Source organism: Talpa occidentalis, unplaced genomic scaffold, assembly GCF_014898055.3.
Source record: "Talpa occidentalis isolate TD23 unplaced genomic scaffold, MPIMG_talOcc4v2.1 talOcc4.7, whole genome shotgun sequence".
Lineage (NCBI taxonomy): Eukaryota > Metazoa > Chordata > Mammalia > Eulipotyphla > Talpidae > Talpa > Talpa occidentalis.
Window position 1 is genome coordinate 25,010,966 of NW_023605083.1, and position 22,734 is coordinate 25,033,699.

The window sequence follows — 22,734 nt, forward strand, 5'->3', positions numbered from 1 at the left end:
CCATAAATAGGTGCTGGGGCCTGCCAAGTTGGGTCACTGTGGCTCATAAGGGACTGTCAGTTCCTCACAAACATTACACAGCTGCAAAATCACTATGCTACCCAAGGTGACTCATAAAATCGGCCCCTCTTAAAAGGGAATATTAGAAATGTCACCTCCTGGCTATCTCTGTAATGCAATTATGAGCTCTTATTCTCAGCTGACTGCCCACAAGATTCCTCAGAGGAACCAAACAAGAAATATGGGAAAACTAACACTTTGATTTGCCCAAGGCAAGTATTAGGAAGAAGTCAGAGTAGAATTTTTTAGAGGGTATTTTTAACCTAGGATTGTAATAACATATAAATTAGGTTTAATATCTACTACACAAATATGTATCTACTTAGGGTTCTCTGAGGAAGGAAGGGAGAAGAGGACAATAGGGGGAAAGGGAGGGAGAGATTTTAAAGAATTGGCTCATGTGATTATGGAATTATGGGACTACAAGTACAAAATCTGCAAGGCTGGTCAGGAGATTGAAAGCTCAGGCAGGGTTTCTATGTTTTGGTCTTGAAGTTGAGCTGTTCTTCTATGAGACACTTCAGTCTTTCTGCTTAAGGCCTTCAATTGGCAAGACCCACCAATATTATGGAATAATCTGCTTTAGCTCAGGTCCACTAATTGTGTAACTCATATCTATAAAATACCTTTCTCAGCAGCATTTAAGACGGTGTTTGACCAAACAACTGGGCACCATGCTCTAGCCAAGTTGATACATAAAATTAACCATCATAGTACTTTTAACTAAAAGAAGTTATCTGATTTCTCCATCATGGTACTGAGTAAGACTCTCTGTGAAGGTAACTGGCAGTCAAAAATTTGTCTAAACCTCCTATTCATCTCTCTTCGAAAGCTTTCAGTCTTGGGGTTTGAGTCAGTGCTTCAGAAGGCAGGCAACTCCATCTTTGGATACTTCTAAAAGTTGACCACTCATTGGTTGAATTTATTCCCAGTCCCTCTCATTCCTTAAAAGCAACTCTACCCTCTGGAACAAAACTGGAGCAGGTCAGATACCAATTCCTCTTAAACAATGCCCAAAGTATTTCTGTGGGAATCCACTTGTATGGTGCTAAGAATGCTTAGCCTTGACTTGGATGACGCAGCTTTATTCCATGTGCCTCTCATATTCTTTCAGCTGTCCAGCCTAGGATATCCTCACTGCATTGGCAGGGTCTGAAGAGAAGAAATGGAAATGTTTAAGCAAATACTTTTTCAAGTTTCTGCCTGCATTGTTTGCTAAAATTCTGTTGGACAAGCAAGTGACTTGGGCGAATACAGAGTGGTAGGGTACTACAAAGTTAAGGGGCAAAGGGCAAGGATAGGAAGTGGCTGTTAATTCAGGCCATTGGTTATATTCCTTTAATATAGTTGTCAAATACAAACTTGAGAACAAGCCAAAATAGCTGCATCAGAACTGCCAGGGGGTACAGGACGAAAATGCAAATTCTCAAATCCCTGCCACTCAGCGATGCTCAGGATGGAGCTTGTTATCTGAAGTTTTGAAAGCTCCTCAGGTAATACTGATGATGAGCCCAATGGAAAAAAGCCCAGGTCTGCACAATATTACGTAAGCTCTCACAATTGAAAGTGCCACAGAGACACAGAAAGTTAAGATGAAGGAGATGCTGGTGCTTTTTCTTTTTCAGCTTCTTTTTCGGGCAAATAAGATGATGTGTGATAAGCCATATAGCGAACAGGTCAGTTTTCAGTCCCACGCTGCCTTGATGCTTCACTGGCAGGAAATCTGTCTGGCTCTTGGGACCCTGAGATTAGATCATTTCTCAAGCTGTAACTGACACATTTCATTCTGAGGTAGTGCCCTACCTCAGTCAGGGGGCAGCTGTGGGAGAGAAGCTGAGCCAGGGGTAGTGTAAATTTAGTCAGACTTAAAGGGGCTAGAAATAGATGATCCCTTCCTGGAGGACCAAGGATGCCAGTGGTGTCAGTGGAGTTACTTTAACTGTTGTCTGTGAAACAAAGTATTACCAAGCATTATCTGCAGGTTGAATAACATATCTCCCAAATATACATATAAGTCCCCCCCAAGGTATTTTTATACTGTTATGATTAGTTACATATAGGCAATATTGAATTCATGGTATGAAATAATTTTTGGGTGTATAAGTGTGTGTGTATGTTTACATAATCTCAACAACTAGTGAATATACAATGAATGACTGAATATCTTTCATATAAACTTTTATATGAGCTCTGGATGGCATCAGCATCAGACTTTTTTTCTCACAGTTCTGGATACTGGACATCTGTGATGCAGGTGCCGGAGGTTGGTGTCTGAGGAGGGCCCTCTTTCCTGGCTTATAAGATAGCTTCCTCTCACTGTGTCCTCACATGGCCTTTCTCTGTGCCATTACAGAGAGAGGGCGCCCTGGTGGCTCTTCCTCTTCTTACAAAACACCTTGCCTCGCAGATTATGGCCTCATCGAAATTTTGTTACCCCCTTATCTCCAAATCCACTTATACTGAGGGCTTGGGTTTCAGCATATGAATTTTAAGGGGTCAGACTTCAGACTCTTCAGGACTCAGTGTGTTAGACTGTGGCTGAGTATAATAAAGTGCCTTTAACTCCCAAATGCTGCCATTCAGGATCTCCACCCAGATGTGACTGGGCCTGTAAAGCTTCCCTTGGTCATTTGGAGTGCTGACTCTCAAACATTTTGGATTATAGCATCCAAAGTGGATCAAAAGATGCCTGGGCCTCCCTACTTTGTTTTCTAAGCAGATCACTTGATGTAATGAGGCCAGGAAAAAATATGTGGATCATATGCTTACTCTAACATCAACTGATGAGCTTATGTATAAATTTTACATCCTAGAATATAACCATATGAACTTAACAAATCAGACCTATGCTTATCTTGATCACATGTTGTAATTAGAAAAAAGCAAGTAAAATTCTCTTCCATCATTACTGAGTGTACTGCTATAGAAGCATGTATTTTATATTGTCTTTATCAGTAATGCATAGATGATTACTAATAGCTATTCACATCATTCAGTCTCCTGCTCTGCATATGTGCTTTACTGGAAGCTAAGAAGGCAAATGTTAACAGCATAATAGTGAACAATGAGGGTTCTAGAACAGGGGTAAGCAAACTGTTTAGCTCACAGCCAAATCCTACTTTCTTCCTGGAAAATTTTCATAAAGTTTTATTGAAACAGAGCTGCACTCCTATGGTTATGTAGTCTCTATGGCTGCCTTCAGGCTACAGTAGCATAGCTGAGTAGAGACCTTCTGGCCTGCAAAGGCCAAGATATTTACCATCTGGCCCTTACAAAGGAGGTTTGCTGACGTACAATCTAGAGTAAAGATTCTTGACTTTGAATTCTAGCTCATTAGTTTCCAGATATGTAATCTTAGCCATTCTGTGCCTTAGTTTCCTCATCTGTAAAATAAGGAAAACAGTAATACCTGCCTCAGATATGAAGAGCAGTAAGTGAGCATATAAAGATCTCAGCAGAAGTCCTAGAATAATTAGAAACTCAGGCAGTAGCTGTTCTTACCCAAACAACCACAACAAGCTAATTTATAATGAAGATGTTAAACTAAAAATAATTGATATTAACAAGGAAAATTACCAGTAATTAAAAGCCTGACCAACTTAAGTCACTGGTTAGTGAAGCTACTCCCCAAGTATCCTAAATATTAGCAGGATTTCTTTCTCTCTCTGGGGCATGCCCAGTGAGAACCTTTGAACATTGGCAAGGTTTCCCTGGCACTAAGCCATTTTATGCAGATATAGAATAAATCCTTAGTAAACTCTGGTAATTTAAGTTTAGTTTATAATAGCACACTTAGTAACCCTTAATAATTCATTTAGTAATTTACCAGTAAATAGCCTGTAGCCATTCATAAAAATAGAAGTCAGTAGAATTAAATTGTGGCTTTGGTTCTGTTTATAGACAATCAGATCATGCTTTTTAACTGCCTCTCCCTAACCTTTACCCTCCTCTGACCGGATGGGCAGTCATCTAGTTCATAGAGTCAGTGAAACCAAGTCATGGATCCAATCCCTACTCCAGAGTGTCAGCTTGCTTCCCTCCTCCAGCCCCTGGCTGTTCCTTCTACCATGGTCATCAGTGACAAATTGGTCCCTTGGGAAAACTGAGTAGTAGAACTTGTGGTTGAGTAAGTGTAACCATCTTAGCACAACTGGAAAATATCATCCCAGTAATGAGTGGTGTGTGTCAGTAGCACCATATTTGTAAAAGGAAGTTCATAATCTAAGAGAAGGGCAGTGGAGCTTGCTCCCCAGTCTACCTTGGGGGTTATGTGAGGTCATTGGCAGTTCTTTCCATGAGTGGTTAGTTTTGCAATTGTTTGGGTAGCAATAGCAATAGCAGTCATAAAGAATAAACTGGAAGCTTGCTTAGTATTGAAAGTGTGAATACAAAGTTCCTTGTCTAATCTGTTGATTGTTTGGATCCTTATTGCTGTCAGAAACCTCTTCACAAAATTTCAAGATGATATACAAATAATCACTAACCTATGAACATGACTGGAAAGGGGCCATCAAGAAGGGGCCATGTTGCTCAGCAGCATGGCAAGATTCATTCACCACAGTAAACTGTAATTATATTTTCTTTTTAATATATCCAGATTTTTAAAAATCTCATGGATACTTTTTGCACAAAATGCTGCTCTGGGTGCTCGATGGCCCACTCTCTGGCTTGTGAGAAATGTACTCGAGCCCTCTCTTAGACCTCCATCCTTTGCTTCCACCCTCCCCCATCAATTTCATCATTTTTCATTCCTGTCCTTAAAGACTCCTTGCAAACCCAGCCTCACTTGGATCAAGTGAAAAGGACTGTCTATACCCATCTATTTTCTTGGATCAGAAATAGTCATAAAAGACCATTATAATAGTCTTTGTATTATAATAGGATATAAAAGAAGATACATGTGAATTTGCCATTATTGTCTGTCTTGGGTTTTAAAACAATATATGTTGTTTGATTTTAGAAAAAAATACTTGTCCATTGTAGGAAGATTGTTTTCTTTTTACTAAAAGGAAGATATAATCACCCTTAGTCCTACCTTTCAGAGATAATCACTTAATATTTTGCTTTCTGTCTTTCCTTTCTATTTTTATAAATATTTTAAATTAATTTGTCAGCCATTTACATGTCTTTATCACTTGGGGATTGCATTTTTTCCTCCACATGTGCACATGGTTCACTCATGCTCCACTCAACTCCTGTGTCCAGCCCTTCCTCCCGCCCCCATTTCCTCTGGTAACCAGTATAGTTATCACTCTAAGAATTATTTTTGCTGTTCTCTGCCAGTACTTTTTTTGTTATTTATACTCCACAGATAAGTGAAACCATCTGATATTTGTCTTTCACATTCTAACTTATTTCATTTAGCATATTCAACCTTAATGTGCACCTGTTTTGTCTTGAAAGGCAGCATTTCATCTTTTCAGCTAGCTGAGTAGTATTTCATTGATACATATTCCACAATTTTTTATCCTTCATCTGTTCATGGGCATTGAGGTTGGTTCCATGCCTTGGCAATTGTGGGTGGTGCTGCTGTGAATATGGGAGTATATAAATTTTCTCATATTAGCATTTTCATACCAGGGTATCCCTGGATCACATTGGATTTCCATGTTTGTTTAAGGGATCTCCATACCGTTTTCCAAAGAGGCTGCACCAAATTGTACCCAACAGTGGATGAGTACTCCTTTTCCCCATAACCTTGCCAACATTTGTTGTTTCCATTCTTTTTGATACAGGACATTCTCCTAGAGTGAGGTAATATCTCATTGTGTTGTTGATTTGCATTTCTCACATGTGATGTTGCACAATTTGTCATCTGTCTCTAGGCCCTCTGAATGTCTTCTTTAGAAAGGTGTCTATTTAAGTTTTCTGCCCACTTTGTATTGGGTTATCTGTTGTTTTTTTTATTGTTGAATTGTATAAGTACTCTATATGCTTTGGACATGAACCCCTCTTTAGAGTTGTGATGTAAAAATATCTTCTCCCATTCTAAGGATTCCTTTGTTTTTGTGATGGCTTATTTTGAGGTACAAAAATGAAGCAAGAGGGACTACATGTTTCTGTTTTTTATTCACATATGAAGTACACATATACTTGTACACAATTAAAAAGTTACATCACAATATTAGTTCATATTTATAGTTGCTTACTCTGTACTAGACACTATGCCAAATATTTTGGGTATATTATTTAATTTAATCTTCATTATAACCCTTTGAAGTACAATTACTTCATTAATAAAAGATGAAAACACAAGCAAATAAGGGCCCCTATTATAAATGCTCTGATATCTGGTCACCATTTTGCTCCATTAATATCAGATTTCATTATTTAAATTTAATTTATCGATAACTAACAAATTAATTTTTAAAAACATAATGGAATATTATATTCAAACAATAGTGTGTATTGATGATGGTTCAAAATACATGACTTAAATTTCTTAAGAGTGTCTTCCTTGCCTTCCATAAAATAGGGTGGGAGTTTTTACCCATGTGAAATGCCATAAACCAAACTCCATTCTTGCTGTTTTCCTTATTTCTCATTTCTTCTTTACGATTCTAAATGAACTGATGAACTTGTCATGTGAGATAGAGAGGTGGAGAAATCATCTCATTGCCCCATAAAGGAGTCACATTGAACTTCTGCATCCACTTTCTCCCTCAGCCAGCCTGGTATAGAGAGTACACACTCATGGATACTAAATCCACTCGTTTCTTTCTCATTCCATTCTCTTACTGTTTCCCCAGTGTATTAACCATGAAATGGACAGAAATTTAAGTTCTCAGCAGACTTAGTGACATCTGACAAAAATCATGATTTCCCTAATCAGATTAAAAGTATGTAAATATTTATTGTTTATTCTGAATGTTACATTTTAGCAGTAGCTAATGCTTATTTTCTTCTATCAATGATTTATATTTTCTAAAATAGTGTACAAAAGAGTATAATTAGAAGTTCTAACTCATTTCTGTCTAAAAATATTTGTGTGGTAAAGTGTTAATGTAATATTCTACATATTTAATGTTTATTCTACATGTTTATTCTGCATGTTTAAAGTGTTAATGTAATATTCTACATATTTCCCACATGATGGTTCAGTGACAAATGCATTTTAAAAGGCTGCATAATCCTTAATTCTTTAGATATGTTTATATTGTTTGTGAATGTATAAATTGTTTTATAAATAAGCTTCAGGGGGCACTCCTGTAGAATTTCTTTAGGCTATTATCATTTGATTTCTGGCTTTCCTGTGAAATGTCAACACTACTGCTTATTACTAAGAAAGCAGAATAAATAAGCATCCTAAAGGGCATTCTTGTAATACCTGATTCAAATGCTGAATAACAAGGTTAATTTAAAATAATAAAATTTTATGCTATAACAGATATTAGATAGAAGCAAAGATTATTCACTCCTTAATTTTATGGATGAGGAACTGAATTTATGGCTTGCCCACGGTCAACAACTGGAAGTGAAATCTCCCTCCTCTGAACAGCCAGATCTTCCATTAATATCTTAAATTAGAAAGCATTTATTTATTCCACTATTCTTCAGAGATTTTTGGTTTTAGAAAAACCACCTGGAAGATTGAAAACTTCCTATATTCATCATCTCTGAAATGGAGTTGTCTCCTGTTCTCCTTTAACCCCTGCAAGATTATAACTAAATTTTTAAACTACTTTCAGGTTTCCAGAAGAATTGCAAGAATAGTAGGGAAAGTTTCTTTATGTCCCTGTCCCAGCATTCCCCACTGTTAATGTCTTACATACCATAGTTTAATTATCCTAACCAGGAAATTAACATTGGTATAGTACTATAAACTAAACTGAAGACTGCATTTGAACTTCACTTTGAAGTCTTCAACTGATATCTTTTTGCTTTTGTTCTTGAGATCCAGTTAAAGATACCATTGCATTTAGTTGTTAATTCTATCCATCTCCTGAAGTCTGCCACATTTCCTCAGTCTTTCCTTGTGTTTCATGACCTCAACACTCCCAAATAGTATTTATCAATTATTTTTCTACATGTTACTCACTTTGGTTGAGTCTAGGACCTTCCCATGATTGGACTGAGATCACATGTACCCAACAAGAGCATCAGAGCATCATTCATCCTTCTCAGGGCATCAGTATCCACCATTCGTGATGTCACTATGTGTTATTATTGGTGATACTGGTATTGACTGCCCCATCAAGATGGTTGTGATAATAACTTGAGCAACAAATAGATAGTGACAGTATTAAGTTGTATCCCATAAAATAATATAAATATGCATGAGTTCATAGTGACACAAATAAGTTTTTAGTAAAATAGATATGGTTGATTCTTATTAATGATAGTAGTTATGTTCTATAAAGTTGCTGTGACTCAGACAGTACCCTCACCATTGCTCTTAAGGGAAATGTGGATTTAGGTTCCTCCAAGCCGCTGGCAAAAGTTTTTTATCAGTTGATCAATACATAACCTAGTTTTAATTGTGTTTCTGTTTAAAGACACCTTATTTAATACATTTTGTTGATTCGTTGACATTGAACTCAGCCAGGAGCACTATCATTCATGCTTTAACGAAGCTCATCTAACATATTTATTTTCTCTGTAAGATACATCTCTGCTTTCTTGCACTTAGGAACATAAGACAGCACTTTAGCACTACACTTGGGAGACATTTTAAATGGCGAAATGACCAACAAAAGACAGGAAATTTGAAAAAATGCTGCACCAAATAGATCGAGAAAAGGACACATTCAGTGAGAGATGAAATGAGAATGTGGAGCATTGCCTTATTTGCTGTCAGCTGGGATGTGTACTTTGGGTGACACAAACATTTCACTGCTTCACGAATGTCCATGAATGACCAAGAAAGTGCCATGAATATTGATTTGGGGGTTACAAATAAAATTTAGCAAGTAGGTGAATTCTCAATAATACAGTGTGAATAATGAGGGTGGACTTTATATGGCAGAGAAGTGCAGTAGAATTCTGGTTTTCTTTTTCTTTTTTTTAAGATTTATTATTTATTTATGCATAGAAGAACTGGGATGTAGGCCAGAGATGCAGTGAGTGAGAGGATTCACCAAAGACAAAGTGGGGAGCAGAACAGGTGGATCTACTGAAATACACTGCTGAGGGGAGCAGCAGATGAGACAGGAGAGGTCTGCTGTGCCATGTGGGTTAGCAACCTGGCTGGGATCAAACTCATGCATAGTGGTTGGTGATAGTTTGATAGCACTGAGACTTTAACCCCTGTACCACCAGAGAGGCCAGAATTCCTATTTATTAAATGTGATAAGAATGAAGGATGTGAAAATCGCCACTAGACCACCCCCACTGTGATCACTGTTGCAGGATGCTAGAAGCAGTCAGCAAAGATTGGAGGAGCACAGGGATTTGCATAGTCTTAAAGTATGTCCCCTAAGGCATTTGTTCACCATGGGGGCGGGGCGTGTAGGCAATTTGTACTTATATACAAATTAATATTGCATCATTTCTTTTATTTTTCAAGTATATATTTGGCATTGGCAGATGTTGACTACCAATACCTGTAAATAGAATGTCTCAAATTCATGATGATAAAGGGCCTCCAAATTTTTTATTATATTTTCCTATTTGGATAAACAGTGTTCAGTCAAAGCTGCTAATTGATGTATTAAATGACAAAAGTCCACTTCCAGGGTAAACTTAGGGCCCTTAAGGATCACTACTTGTGTGAAATCATCCCAGATAAAAGTAATCACTTGTTCAGTTTTCCTACTAAACCCTACTTGAATAGACTAGAACTATCTGTACACACTTATCTCCTGAACAGGGTTTTTCCTTAGTACAGTGACTACTGCCTTATGTTTATGTCTCTGGTGACAAACCTTGAGGTGCTCAGTCAAACACACAGTGGGTGCTCAGTCAACATGAATTGGAGACAAGATGGCATTGCTTGGGACAGGGTAGGATTCAAGATAAGTATCACAGGTCAACCACTAGTTTTTCATAGATGAGTTTTTGCTCTTTCTATATTTCTGAATGCTAATGTTTATTTCCTGCCCATCGTGAAAATAAATGTGCCTTTTGGTTATAGTATTTAAAGGTACATGGAAATGAAGACTGGTCTTGTAAAAGCACATTTGGATCAAGGGAATTTTATTCCGCATATGTTACATCAGATGACTTAGGTGTTTTAGTCATATGCCTATCTTATCCTGATAATGGTGGTACTGTTTCTAGAAGCAGAACAGGCTGATGCAGCATTAGCTAGAGGCTTATGAAGCAGATTATCTGAAAAAGCCTACAGTGTTGTTATTGGTCCTGATCACCTGGATGGTTTCAGGTTGAACCAAATGTATTAGGGTAGCTAAATGACATAATAAACAGATTTCCCAATTCCAGAGACTTAAGAAAATACACTTTTTCTTGTTCATCAACAGTCCAGTACCCTGTTCCTGGTTGGGTAGTTTGCCTTGATGCAGTTGATTTAAGGCATCATGCTGTTTCTGCCTAGTGATCTCCCTACTCCAGGTCCTCAGAATCCTCCCTGCCCCTTGACCGGTAGGCCAGGTCTAGAAGTGGCTTCCTGCCTCTTGCCCACAGTCCCTTGTAAATTGATCATATTTCTATCCCTGAATGTGAAGCATGCTGGGAAATGTCTAACTTTGCATGACCAGGGAATAAGAGAAATTTCTGGTGAATAACTTGCCAGTTGTTTTTTTTTTTACCAAATTACCCTGGCAGGTCTCCTCTGAATTTTCATGTTACATGTTATTTGTTTTCATTCTTCTCCTTAAGACACTTAAAACTTTCTTCTTCATACTCATTTATTAATTATCACACTTTTAATGACATAATGGGCTTCCCCCTCATGTAACTTAACACAGGTTGTAAAGAAAAATCAGGTACAGGTCCCATCTGGGCCCTCATTCTGGTTTAACCTTATTTAGCTGTCAGAGTGTTGAAATACTCAGAAATACTCAGATTGAATTCTTTTATCCAAACAGAATAATATTGCATGACTGCCTGTTTTACAAAATGCTTTCAGAACTCCCCCCACTTCGTACAGTCAATTGTATTTTTTAATTTTATTTTATTGAGATAACATTGGTTTATAACACTACATATGATACAGAGGTATTGGATCAGTATTTTACAATACTCAGGTGTCCAATTTTTGCCCCAAATATTTATTTACTACACATTAACTTATTTATATTTTGCCTTTTTGCAGTCTCACTGTAAAGAAGCAGAGTCAGTATCCAAGATTTAAAGAATATGTATTAGCAAAAATCTCTAAATTCTGTCTCTAAATTTAATTATCCTTGAAAATTTGGAAAAGGTTATTATTCAGTCTAATTAGAGAATTAGAGTTTTGAGAACCACTGGGCTAGTCTCCAATTATCTGTGGACTTGTTTGTAGGAAGCAATTTTAAATTTAGGGACCTTATATAACAAAAAACATTTCTTCTCTACTCCTTATACTCTGTTTTTTAGTCACCTAAATTCAAATAATAATTCTAAAAAATTATTATTTGTGTAATTTTTAAATGCACATATAGGAAATAATTGAAAATGTGATGCATATGAAGGCAAAAATCAGAAATGTTCATTATCTTAATTTTCTTAGATAAATCTTATTATAATGTGTGAATTTCCAGTAACTATTTATAAGCATGAACATGACTACAGTGCTGCATAACATTTTATAATAATGAGATCATAAGCATATAGTATAACTTAAAATTATTCATTTTCATCCTTATATTGGACATCTTACAAAATTTCATTTTGAGCATATTAAGAATAACTGAGTCGATACACTAAAAAGTAACCCCTAAGAAAAAATGACATTCATATCTAGAAGAGAGGGGAAATAATGTAGAAAAGAGAATAGCGGAGGATATTTTGTGGGGAATTTTTTTTTTTTTTTAAAGATTTATTTATACAAAAACCAGGGTACAGGCCAGATGTGTGGGAGAGTGAGAGGATTCACCAGAGACAGAGTGGGGAACAGAACAGGCAGACTGATGAAATACACTGCTGAGGGGAGCAGCGGGTGAGACAGGAGTGGTCTGCTGCGCCACGTGGGTTTCTCTGTGGCCGGCCGGGATCGAACCTGTGCTGCAGAGTCTGCGGACAGCTTCATAGCATGGCGCTCAATCACCTGCACCACCAGGGAGTCCCCATCTGAGGACATTTTGGTTCTGAAAAAGACAATATAGTATAGATTTAGAAAACTCAAAAATAATACTATTGTTTAAATATGCCTATGTAAGATTAAAATGCCTATGCACATGTTAGATTAAAATGCCTATAGCATTTTAAATGGATAGCAATGCTCAGATGAATGGAAATTTAGTGAAGTCTGAAAATGTAAGAAAAAATCTGATAGAAGACAAAAGCATGAGAATTTGATAAGATGAAAGCTTTCCAGTGAGGCAGGTTGTTTGAATTTCTGCTTATCATAAAAAGGACACATAACAGAAAGATTTGAGGCAATAGAATGGTAAAGAAGTTGTGTTGGATAAAGAAGCTAAAGGAAATAATACTAATTTTTTGTAGGTGAAAGTTACTACTAAAACTAGGTAGTTTTTACGAACCAGAGACACTTTTAGGGGGGCGGGGGTGGGAGGGGAGGGATTGGGGTCAGAATGGGGGGGCTGCAATTGTATGGGGAATATAAAAATAAAATTTATTATTAAAAAAATAAAACTAGGTAGTTTTTTTATCTGCTTTGTTTGAAAGGGAATGATTAAGCACACCTAAATCTGCAAAGTGCAGGGAATGTCTTACACTGGGGAAAATTGAAGCTTACAATCTATAGGTGAGCTATCTGGTAATAATCAAGCCATAAGTCTGTAAGGAATCTTTATGTTGTTTGGCCTGATTTTATCTATTCCCTTTTTTTTTTTCACTCCCCAGCCTTCTCTTTATAAATCCTCAACAGAAGGCTCCTGTCTGAGTTTTAAGTCATACTCCTAACCAAACATCTGGTCTCCCAAAACTCCCAGCAGTTCTTGTGGCTCCCACTTCCTTTTTGCTTATTTATTTTTTTTAGTAACTTTTTAAAAAATTATATATATTTTTTACATCATTTTTCATTTTTGCACAATGTATACATTTTCATCTCGGTTATAGTCCCCACTTCCTTACTTTTTCCTTGTAACCAATACTTCTCTTTGGACTGCCTCCTCGGTACTTCACTTTCTTTTCTTTTCTTTTTTTGCTCTTCAGTTGTCATTTTATTTTCTTCAACTACTTTTTATTGAGTTAATATTGGTTTGCATTGTTGTAATAATAGAAGTGTACGATCCCCGGCTTCCTTGGTGGCACAGGGGTTAAGATGCATCCTATGAGCTATCCGCAGCCACTGCAGCGCGAGTTCTATCCCCAGCCAGGGAGATGCCCACAAGGAGCAGCAGGCCTCTCCTGACTCACCCGCTGTTCCCCTCAGCAGTGTATTTCAGTAGATCTGCCTATTCTGTTCCCCACTCTGTCTCTGGTGAATCCTCTCACCCCCGCACCTCTGGCCTGTACCCTGGTTCTTGTATGCATAAATAAATAAATCTTAAAAAAAAAAAAAAAAAGTGTACGATCCCCCATCAGGCATTGTGGCCATTTGGTGGTGCACCCACTACCAAAGGACCCATATAGCCCACCACCATAGACCCTTGTGCTCCCTCCTTTCTTTGTTCTCATCCCCACTTTGTCACTCTCCCCCCCAACTTCTGCTTGCTCCAATTCCACTGCCAGGTGTCAAGGGTTAGCATTTTCTACCTTCATACTCCTTATTCCTTTGAATTTTTACTCCCCCACGCTGATCTGAGGGTAGATGTGAACAGTCTGGGACTACCTAGCAACTTGACTGACATGTTGTAGATCTTCAATAATAGTCTTCAACTGATAATTGTGTAGATACCTTTTACCTTGAAATGGGATGAATATTGGTAAATAGAAATACTGACATTATTTGTGTTATACATCTTTTATTTTATATCCTGCGCATGGGTTAGCATCTGACAGCAACTAGAAATAAAATTTGAATCTTTGCTTTTCCATTGCCCAATGTCTTCCTATTGTGTAAGATGAGAGTTAAATGTTAACTCTATGCTGTAAATATCGTATGTATTGGTGTTGTATGATACACTGTGAGCATACAGGTACAGGTAACTCACCACATATAAGGAGAGGTCAAGGTGTTCACAGGCAATGCTGTGCATTATTTTCCTTGAAAGCAGAATTTGTTGTGCTTATTTTATGTCCATGAGCTTTGCCTGGCCCTGGAACATGGTTGGTGCTAAATACATGTTAATTGAAGTAAAGGAGCTATTGTTTCCCTCCTTCTTCGTATCTTGAGTTGCTAAATTCATAACAATTCTCTCTTCTCTGAGAACTCACAGTTGGCAGTGGCTGTTTCTCCCCTGAACCCCCACATTCTCCCGCCCCTAGCTACCATTTACTGACCCAAGTTGAGCACCTGACCACAGCTGGTCCAAAGTGCCATCCTTGAGACTTGATATTGAGGCATTGGGTCAGTCTCTGTGGCTAAACCCAGAACACAGAAATAGAGGAGCTGTTGTAGAGCACTCGTATAGATTGAGATTGGAGAAAGATACACTTCTAGGATAAAAGACTGAAACTACCAACTAGAGAAGAGCAGACAGAACATGGAGAGAAATTCCTGAAGGATCTCAGCCCATTTCTAAGTCTTGGCTGCATTTCTGCATTTGCTTCCAGGAGGCACCTCATGTTCTTAGAGTAAACTTCCTTTTGTGTTAAAGTTGGTTCAAATTGGTTTCAATAATTTGTAACTAAAAATCTTCCACCACTACATCGAAATTTAAGGTTTTTCATTTCAGCGAAGGAAATTATGCCAAACAGGAAAAATATATAAAGGGGAGAGACCAAACTTAGCTTAAAAGATATAAACAGAAATAATTTTGGAAAATTTTATATTAAAGATAGATTTGGGGATTGGTAAAATTATGCCAAGGGACTGTACATTGTTAGATTTGAAGTAACAGGGTCTTTTTTTTTCCCTTCAAGATGAAAGGGGGAGAAAAAGATGATGTGTTTAAAAAGTACAGATAATAGACAATGATAAAGCAAAAGACCAGATTGTTAAAATAGACTATTCAGTGATCCTGAGTCGTTCCTAATGCTCCCTTAACTTCAGGCCTCACACCCAATCCATCACCAAGTCCTGTCGATTTCCATACCTCCCCATCGAGTCTGCCACCATCCCCCCTAACATCTGCAGTCAGCATTTCTCAGGAGGACTTTGCAATGGCCTCTCTCTGTGGGCTACTGGCGGCCACTCTGGCATCACTGTTCTCTGCACGGTGATGGAATGAGCTTCTAAAAATGCCCAATTGCCCCATCACCCCTCCCAGGGAAGACCTGGAGAGGCTTCCTTTGGCGCTTTCCCAGAGTCCTATCAGGGGCAGCCCTTGTCCATCTGTACCTCGTCCCCCTCCCTCCTGCCGGGGTCTTCTTTCTCATTCTTGCCTGGCCAGATTCCCCCCACTCTGGGGCATTGGCTCACACCGTTCCCTTTCCTGGAACACTCTTCTACCACCCTACCAAGCTCTCCTTGGCTCCTCTGACTAGTTCAGTTATTCCTCCCCAAGCACCCGTGCCTGTGCTTTCCACCTCTTGTCATCGTAGCGGTTTTACTTGTTCCTTCTGGTAACTGGGCATCTGTCTGTTGTCCTAGACTGGAAGCTGTGCAGGACAGGAGTCCCTTGCTCTAGCCTATTGGTTTAGTCCTTGTCTCTAACAGGATGTCTCACGGGATCGCAGCAAATATTTATTGAATGAATAAATATGTGGGAAGATCAGTAAAAAGCAAACACACACACTGCCCCCAAGCAACTTCTACCTTATCTGTTGTTTCCCCCAAGAATGTGTTGATAAAATTCAGTTGTTTATAACTCTGTTTCTCTTACATACTAGACTATTCACGAACAGTATTCATAATGCTGAAATCCCTTTTACAAGTTGGGATATAAGGTAATTAGTGGAGAAAATGTAACTAATGTTAGTAGGGCTTCTCGGCCAGTCCACAGAGGCCTTCGTAACTCATGGTGGCTCTAAAACAGTTTAAGCCCTGAAATCTACTAAGCCCCTTTGAGCCTGGGAGGGGCTCAGTGTTACAGAGGAGAAGAGGTCTCCAAGTAGTAGCAACTTTTAGGACTCCACGGAGCAAAGATGCTCTGAGCGGCATGTTCTAATGCTGACTGTTTCGGCTCTCGGGACTGGCGGGTGGGCATGGAGGACAGACTTGGACCATAGAAGGCAACAAGTTGCTCAGAAGCCAGTTTATTTGACTGGCTAGGAAGGGTCCTTTTCCTTTTCCTCGGTGCAGGCCCCTTTGAAAGCATGTGCGCGTAAGCAGAAGTCATCACTTTGCCGGCTGAAGGAAGACCTTCCTTCCTCTGGACTGTAGATGTAGCCACACTGTGGTTTAGAATTGCCGCATAGGAATTCCATCCCAAGAGGAGAAGGGGCAAGGAGTTTCCAAGGGCAGAAGAACTAAGAACAGGGGGGAAAGTCAAATTGTGGAGGTGATGATAGACATAGATTGTTGGGGAGAAGGGGAGAGGGCGCAAGGAATGAGGGGGAATGAGAAGGTAGGAAGGGAGGAAACCAAGTGCCGGCGTCTTGTCTGAGAGCAAGGGACATGAACATTCTTTTCTATTCCAATCACCCAATTTTTTGAGGAAAATTCCTGGATTCCAGGAGAAGGGGCCAGTTACTACAGTAACCAGCGTAAGTAAGAGTATATGTCTAATTTTAGAAAGAAGAATCTGACTGCAAAATTAAGAAAAAATATAAACTATCAAATGATGTGGTTACCTTGCAATGAAACGTTGTCGTGAAGTGAGTGTACAAAGGGTTCTGAAAAGGCTTTCTTTGTTGTTAAAAATGACAAAGACGATCGCCCGAAATTAAAGCACACATTCTTTGCAAAGAGATTGACAAATAGCATCCATGCAGTAAGAAGCTTGGGAATTCTGATGAGAACACATTTTTCAAGAACTCATCACCCCGTTCCCTTGCACTCTGGAGGTGGCCTCTTATTTATGGAGCTTGGATGTAACCAGTGAACCGAATACTTGAAACCAATTTGCTGGTTTGAAAAGACATTATTGATTCTCACAGCATGCACATACTTGGCAAATTTCATTGTTTAACTTACATGTGGATGATTCTTGCCTCATACTACTTGAAGTTAGGTAAGCTGACTGAGCTCGATGTGAATTCTCCTTGTTTTATTGAAGGCTTCAGAGGAGTTGAAAAATGGTTAACACATCTAAATATAACCCTGAGTTTAAAAAACTGTAATGTGCTGCTCAGAAGAATGTCTGGTTTGGTGAGGGATATGTATGGTAAGCACATGCTTTATTTTGGGAGTGGATTTGTGGAAATTTCCTGAGCATTTTGTCCAGTACCAAGAAGAGAGTGAAGGTGATTGATAAAGCACCAATTAAATAAATATATTTCTGGATTTTATTTAAAATCATCATTGCTGGAGTTATGGCTGATATATTGGTTTCAGAATTGCAAAGCCCAGTTGATATATTATTGATATCATATTAGCAGTATTGGTTGTATGACCTAAATTTGTATTTTTGAACTAAAAAGAAAGGAACACTGATGGAAAGGAAGAACAGAACTATGGTGTTCCACACATACATACTCCCTGGATAATTGCATGTTGTTTTTCACTAGATAATAAAAGTTCAGTAGACTGGTAAATAACTTTTGGGGTAGGTGAATATGAACAGAAACTCAACACTTTTGAGGTTAGTATCTCTTTTGATGCTGCTTGAAAGTATTTGTAAGTTGGTAAAGGCACATGCAGCTGACTTTCCCTTCGATTCTGGGAATATGGGGCCCAGCCCGCTCCAATTCCTGTCCCTCTAGAATTATCTTTATTATGCCAGCAGGAAGTCTGACACTTTGAACCAATTTGAACAGCCTTTGTAGCAGGAGAAAGTGACTTATATTTCCAGTCATCATTTATAAAATGACCATTCTAAGCCAGTTTGCTGGTAAATCCAAGGCCACAGGGGAGGATTTTATTTTGGGATGAGGAATCTTCAGTTCCACTAATTGAAGAGAGGCATCTCTGCCCCTTACCTGCATGGGTACTTATGGTGGGAGATGGAGCCTTCTACTATTTATTGACTTGAACTAAGTGGTCTCTCCAATGTATAGTTATGCTTTAGAACTAGAACTCCCTAGGTGCTCATTGGTGCAGTCAATTGGTTGAGAAAAGACTATCTTGAACACCTGCATGAATGGCTTTGAATTTTTTTAAAAGACTGATAAGTAAGTTTTCTTTCAGGCCCCAGGATTGATACAGAAAACTGTCATGTGAACTAGGAAGTGTAATTGACACCAGTGAGAGGACCCCAGTGTCTTGCCAAAAAGCACAACACGAAGGACAAGAAGGAGCAGAAGTCCCAGCCAGCAGGACAGAGACAAGCGGTGCGTGGACAGTAATAGTGTGAGAAATATGAATTCCCCAGGGTGGTTACTGGCTTGTGGACCTGGTGAAGCATGTAGCCCCAACTACTGTGCGTAAGTCCTCAAATACTATGCAGGCACACCTGCCATCCAACTGAGATAAATTGTTACCTTTCTAAACCATTACACACACCAGTGATTAGCTAAATTTCTTGAGAAAATGTTGGGGAGTCCAGAGAATCTAAGACTGAGACAGCTCTCAAGGCACAAGATTCCTCATTTTTAGGTACGAGGGTCACTGTGGACTTCAGCCTCTATCCTGAACAGATCACTCAGAAAGAAAGTTCTTCTGAGACTCAAAAACAGGGAGATGTCAAGTCTGTGACCATGGCTACAAAGTCACCTTTCCTCTCCGCTCAAGGGATGAACCACATTCAAAAGGGGGCGAGAACACTAGCAGAATATTTTTAATGTATCAACTGATTGTCCTCCTCCTGTTGCCTCTGCCTCTTCCCCGCCCCCATCCCATTCAGGCATCATTTATCATATCAGAAGAAGAAAGGAGCGTCACCAGAGAACAGGAAAAAAGGACATTTGATTTTCAAGTCGAGACCCTAAGGACACTTGGCTCACAAACTCTTAGGTGAGCTGGGGCGAGGTTCCAGGCACCCCTGCTGTCTTCCAGGTGTGCTGGTGGGAAGGTAAGACGTGGGGGGGGGGGCTAGATCTGGGAGAGGACAGAGACCTCTTGTGGAGGTGGGAAGGTGTGGAGGAGGGAAGGGGGAGGTAGAAGGGAAGCAGAGAGCATGTAGGCACTGGTGGCTCCTCTCTCTTCTAAGGAAGAGGCTACGTGTCCTGCTCCCCAGAGGGAAGGGATGGCTGGGTTGTTACCACTTCCCAGTTGAGCCCAGGGGGGCTGCAAAACCCCCGACCAGAAATGGCTGTGTTGGTGTCTTAAGGTGCAGATAATCTGAGCCACCCTCAAGTAGTCAAGCACAACCAGCAGAGCACCCCAGTGTTACAATGAGTCCTCTGCCTCTGCACGCAAAAGTGCCCCAGAGTAGAAAGTAATAATTTGCAATTGGCATTGGAAGTACACGGGGCATCTGGTGGGGCTGAGCCCTTAACGTGTGGGCTCTGATTTTAACCCCAGATAGGTAGTGTCAGAACTGAATTGACGTGTAGGGCACCAAAGTGCTGTTTGGGGAGTTGGTTGGTATAAAGGGGAAAACCTCATGTTTGGGATCAGAAGTATTTCGAGTAATTCAGGCCTTTGACATCTATCCCATTTCCTAAGACACATTTCAGATTTCACCTGCTCTTGGGCACCTTTCTAGACCTCTTGGGATTATTATTTTATTCATCCTTAGATTCCTTTAGCTCATCTCACTTTCACTCAAGTGCTTTATCAAAGTAACCCTGGTGTCACAGATCTTTAGTTAAGTCAGTGCCAGCTGCTGTGGCACCAGAAATGTTCTGTCTTGTATGCTCACAGTGCTGACCATGAATTTAGTATCTGAGGCTGGCAGGTATTTTGCTGCCTGGTATGTGATCAAACCTCATGTCTATTTGTCACACGAAATTGAAGTTAAAATCCTAAAACATTTATTCTCCAGTGAAACCTCAGCCAGCTCTTTGAAACACTGTTTCATTGGTCATGGCTTTAATTCTGTCACTCCTCTTCCTTTACTCCAATGCTTTATTTCAAATTTCTTCAAACTTTCAAAACAATTTAAAGAATCAGTGAACACCGATATAACCACCATTCAGCTTCTATAACACACAGTATTTTATAGGTATGTAGCTAGGCATATTTCTATATTATATATCCAGCTGTCCATCTCTCTGTACACCCATCAGACCAAATTATTTTTTCCGGGGTGTCCCTGGTGGCGCAAGGGGTTAAGACGCAACCTATGAAGATATCTGCAGCCAGTGCAGCATGAGTTCAATCCCTGGTCGGCCAGGGAGCAACCCACATGGCGCGGCAGACCTCTCCTGTCTCACCCGCCGCTCCCCTCAGCAGTGTATTTCAGTCACTCTGCCTGTTCTGCTCCCCGCTCTGTCTCTGGTGAATCCTCTCACCCCCCAACCTCAGGCCTGTACCCCAGTTCTTGTATGCATAAAGAAATAAATCTTAAAAAAAATATTTTTTCCTTTCTGCCTTTCAAATGCAAGTCATGTTTGAGAGCCCTTGACTTTAGACACAGATCTGGGAGTAATTCCTGAGTTCTACCCTTATTCACTGCATGACTTTAATGGTGTTGCTTCATCTGGGTTTGTTTTCCCTTCTGTGGAGCAGGAGTGGACAGTGAAGTGTCCTTCGTGGTTTGTGGTGAGGATTAAATGAGATAATGCAGATAAAGGGCCTGCCATGCACCATTATGTTTAATTCATGGTAGTGAAAGAAAAACAACAGTGTAAATATTTATTCCAACCATTAGCACTGATTTGTGCTTCTGGTATTCTTGCTTCCAGCCTCTACTTTAGGTCCAGAAGGAAAAGAAATTCATGGGAGACACTGATTCTCAGATTCATCCTCAGTCATGAGCAAGAGGGCTCCAGATCTGAGAGGTGAGCAAGAGGTGATCTGGGGTTTGGTGTGGAAACTGCTTTCTGAATTTCCCAGCACAATCTGGAAAACCCTAGAATTAACAGTCTAATCTACTTTTACACAGACAGGATGAGGGATCTTAATTCTTATCTAAAATTCACAAGATCTTTACTAAGATCGGAGGTGTTTAGGAGAGAATGTGAGGACTTTCCCGGAGTTGTAAAAACCACTTCTGAGCCCTTTGGTGCAAAGATTTGCACATTTTCAGAGTGTCCTCATTAGGACAACCGTCCTTTCTAAGACTGTAACATATCCCCAATTCAGGAAAGTAGAGTACCCAGATCTTTGTGTTCCTGACATGAGCCTGGAAGGCTGTGGCTGGACAGTGGACGATGACATGGCCCTTGCCCATAGCCTTGGAACAAGCAGCATTTGGAATTGTTGGGAGGCTGGAAAAAGAAAATCTCAACCTTTGTTTCCTGCCTGTTTTCTCACCATTCCCATGCCTACTCATTAAGTATCCTCCATACCTTAGTTTAATCACTAAGGAGGCCTCGCATGTTATGGTGTGAATGAATAAAATTGTGCTCAGTTCATATGAATTATTTTCTGCTGTATATTCATAGTTAGGGCTTCTTGATTGCAAATTTGTGTTACTCTGTGCCAAATGAGTTGTCTGCGCATACGAAGCCAAAAGGTGGAACTTTGAAAAATAAATAGGCAAACCTTTAGGTAGGCTGACTAAGAAAAAGAGAGAGGAAACTCTAATCAGTAGAATCAGAAGCAAAAGAAGAGAAAAGTACAACAGACATGTCAGCAATACAAAGGCTCATCAGAGACTACTATGACCATCTGTCTGCTGACAAGCTCAATAACCTAGAAGAATTAGAAAAAATTTTAGAGATATACAACCTTCTCAAACAGAATCAAAAAGAAATGGAAAACTTCAGCAGACCAATTACAGGCAAAGAAATTGAAACAATAATCAAAAGTATCCCAAAAAACAAAGGTTGAGGACCAGAAAGTTTCACTAGTGCACACTACCAAACCTTCAAAGAGGAGCTATTACCTGTCCTTCTCAAACTTTAAAAAAAAAAGAGAAAGCAGGAAAACTCCCAAAGACATCTTATGAGACCATAAACAGAAAAAGACTTCACAAAAAATGGAAAGATTGGGAATATTTCCAATGTCAACAAGCTTGGGCATGAAATAGAAACAACGACAACCCAGCAGAGCACCTGAGGAGACTTGCTGCAGCTAAAGAAAAGAAGAGCTAATAAATGTTTCCACAGCTAGCTGAGAATACAGGCTGGGGACCAGCAGGTAAGGGTATAATATAACCTAGGACAAAAAGGCGGACACATAGATTGAGTAACTATATTTTATCAATTCTGAGACATTCACACTTCACATTTTAATAACCCAGTCCTCTGTTGGCCAACTACAAAATAAAGATGTAGTTGTTACTGCTCATGCAGAACAAATTTTGTTATTAGAGACACACCTCAGAATAGTGTGGGTTTGGTTCTAGACCACTGCAATAAAGCAAATATTGTAATAAAGTACACTTTTTTTTGTTTCCTAGTGTGTATAAAAGTTGTTTATACTATAATGTAATCTATTTAGTATGCAATAGCATTATGTCTAAAAATTGTATGTACCTT

General features: G+C 39.4%; 1 long non-coding RNA gene across 7 annotated transcripts in view; it reads left to right on the forward strand.

Moving 5' to 3' along the window:
* The window catches only part of LOC119230583 (uncharacterized), a 230,447-nt gene that overhangs the window by 82,945 nt on the left and 124,768 nt on the right, over positions 1-22,734 (forward strand). For all 7 annotated transcript variants that reach the window (XR_008549577.1, XR_008549578.1, XR_008549575.1 and 4 more), the window contains 3 exons: positions 18,395-18,537; positions 19,050-19,159; positions 20,995-21,090. This is a non-coding gene — a long non-coding RNA (uncharacterized LOC119230583). The remainder of the gene's footprint in view (positions 1-18,394; positions 18,538-19,049; positions 19,160-20,994; positions 21,091-22,734) is intronic.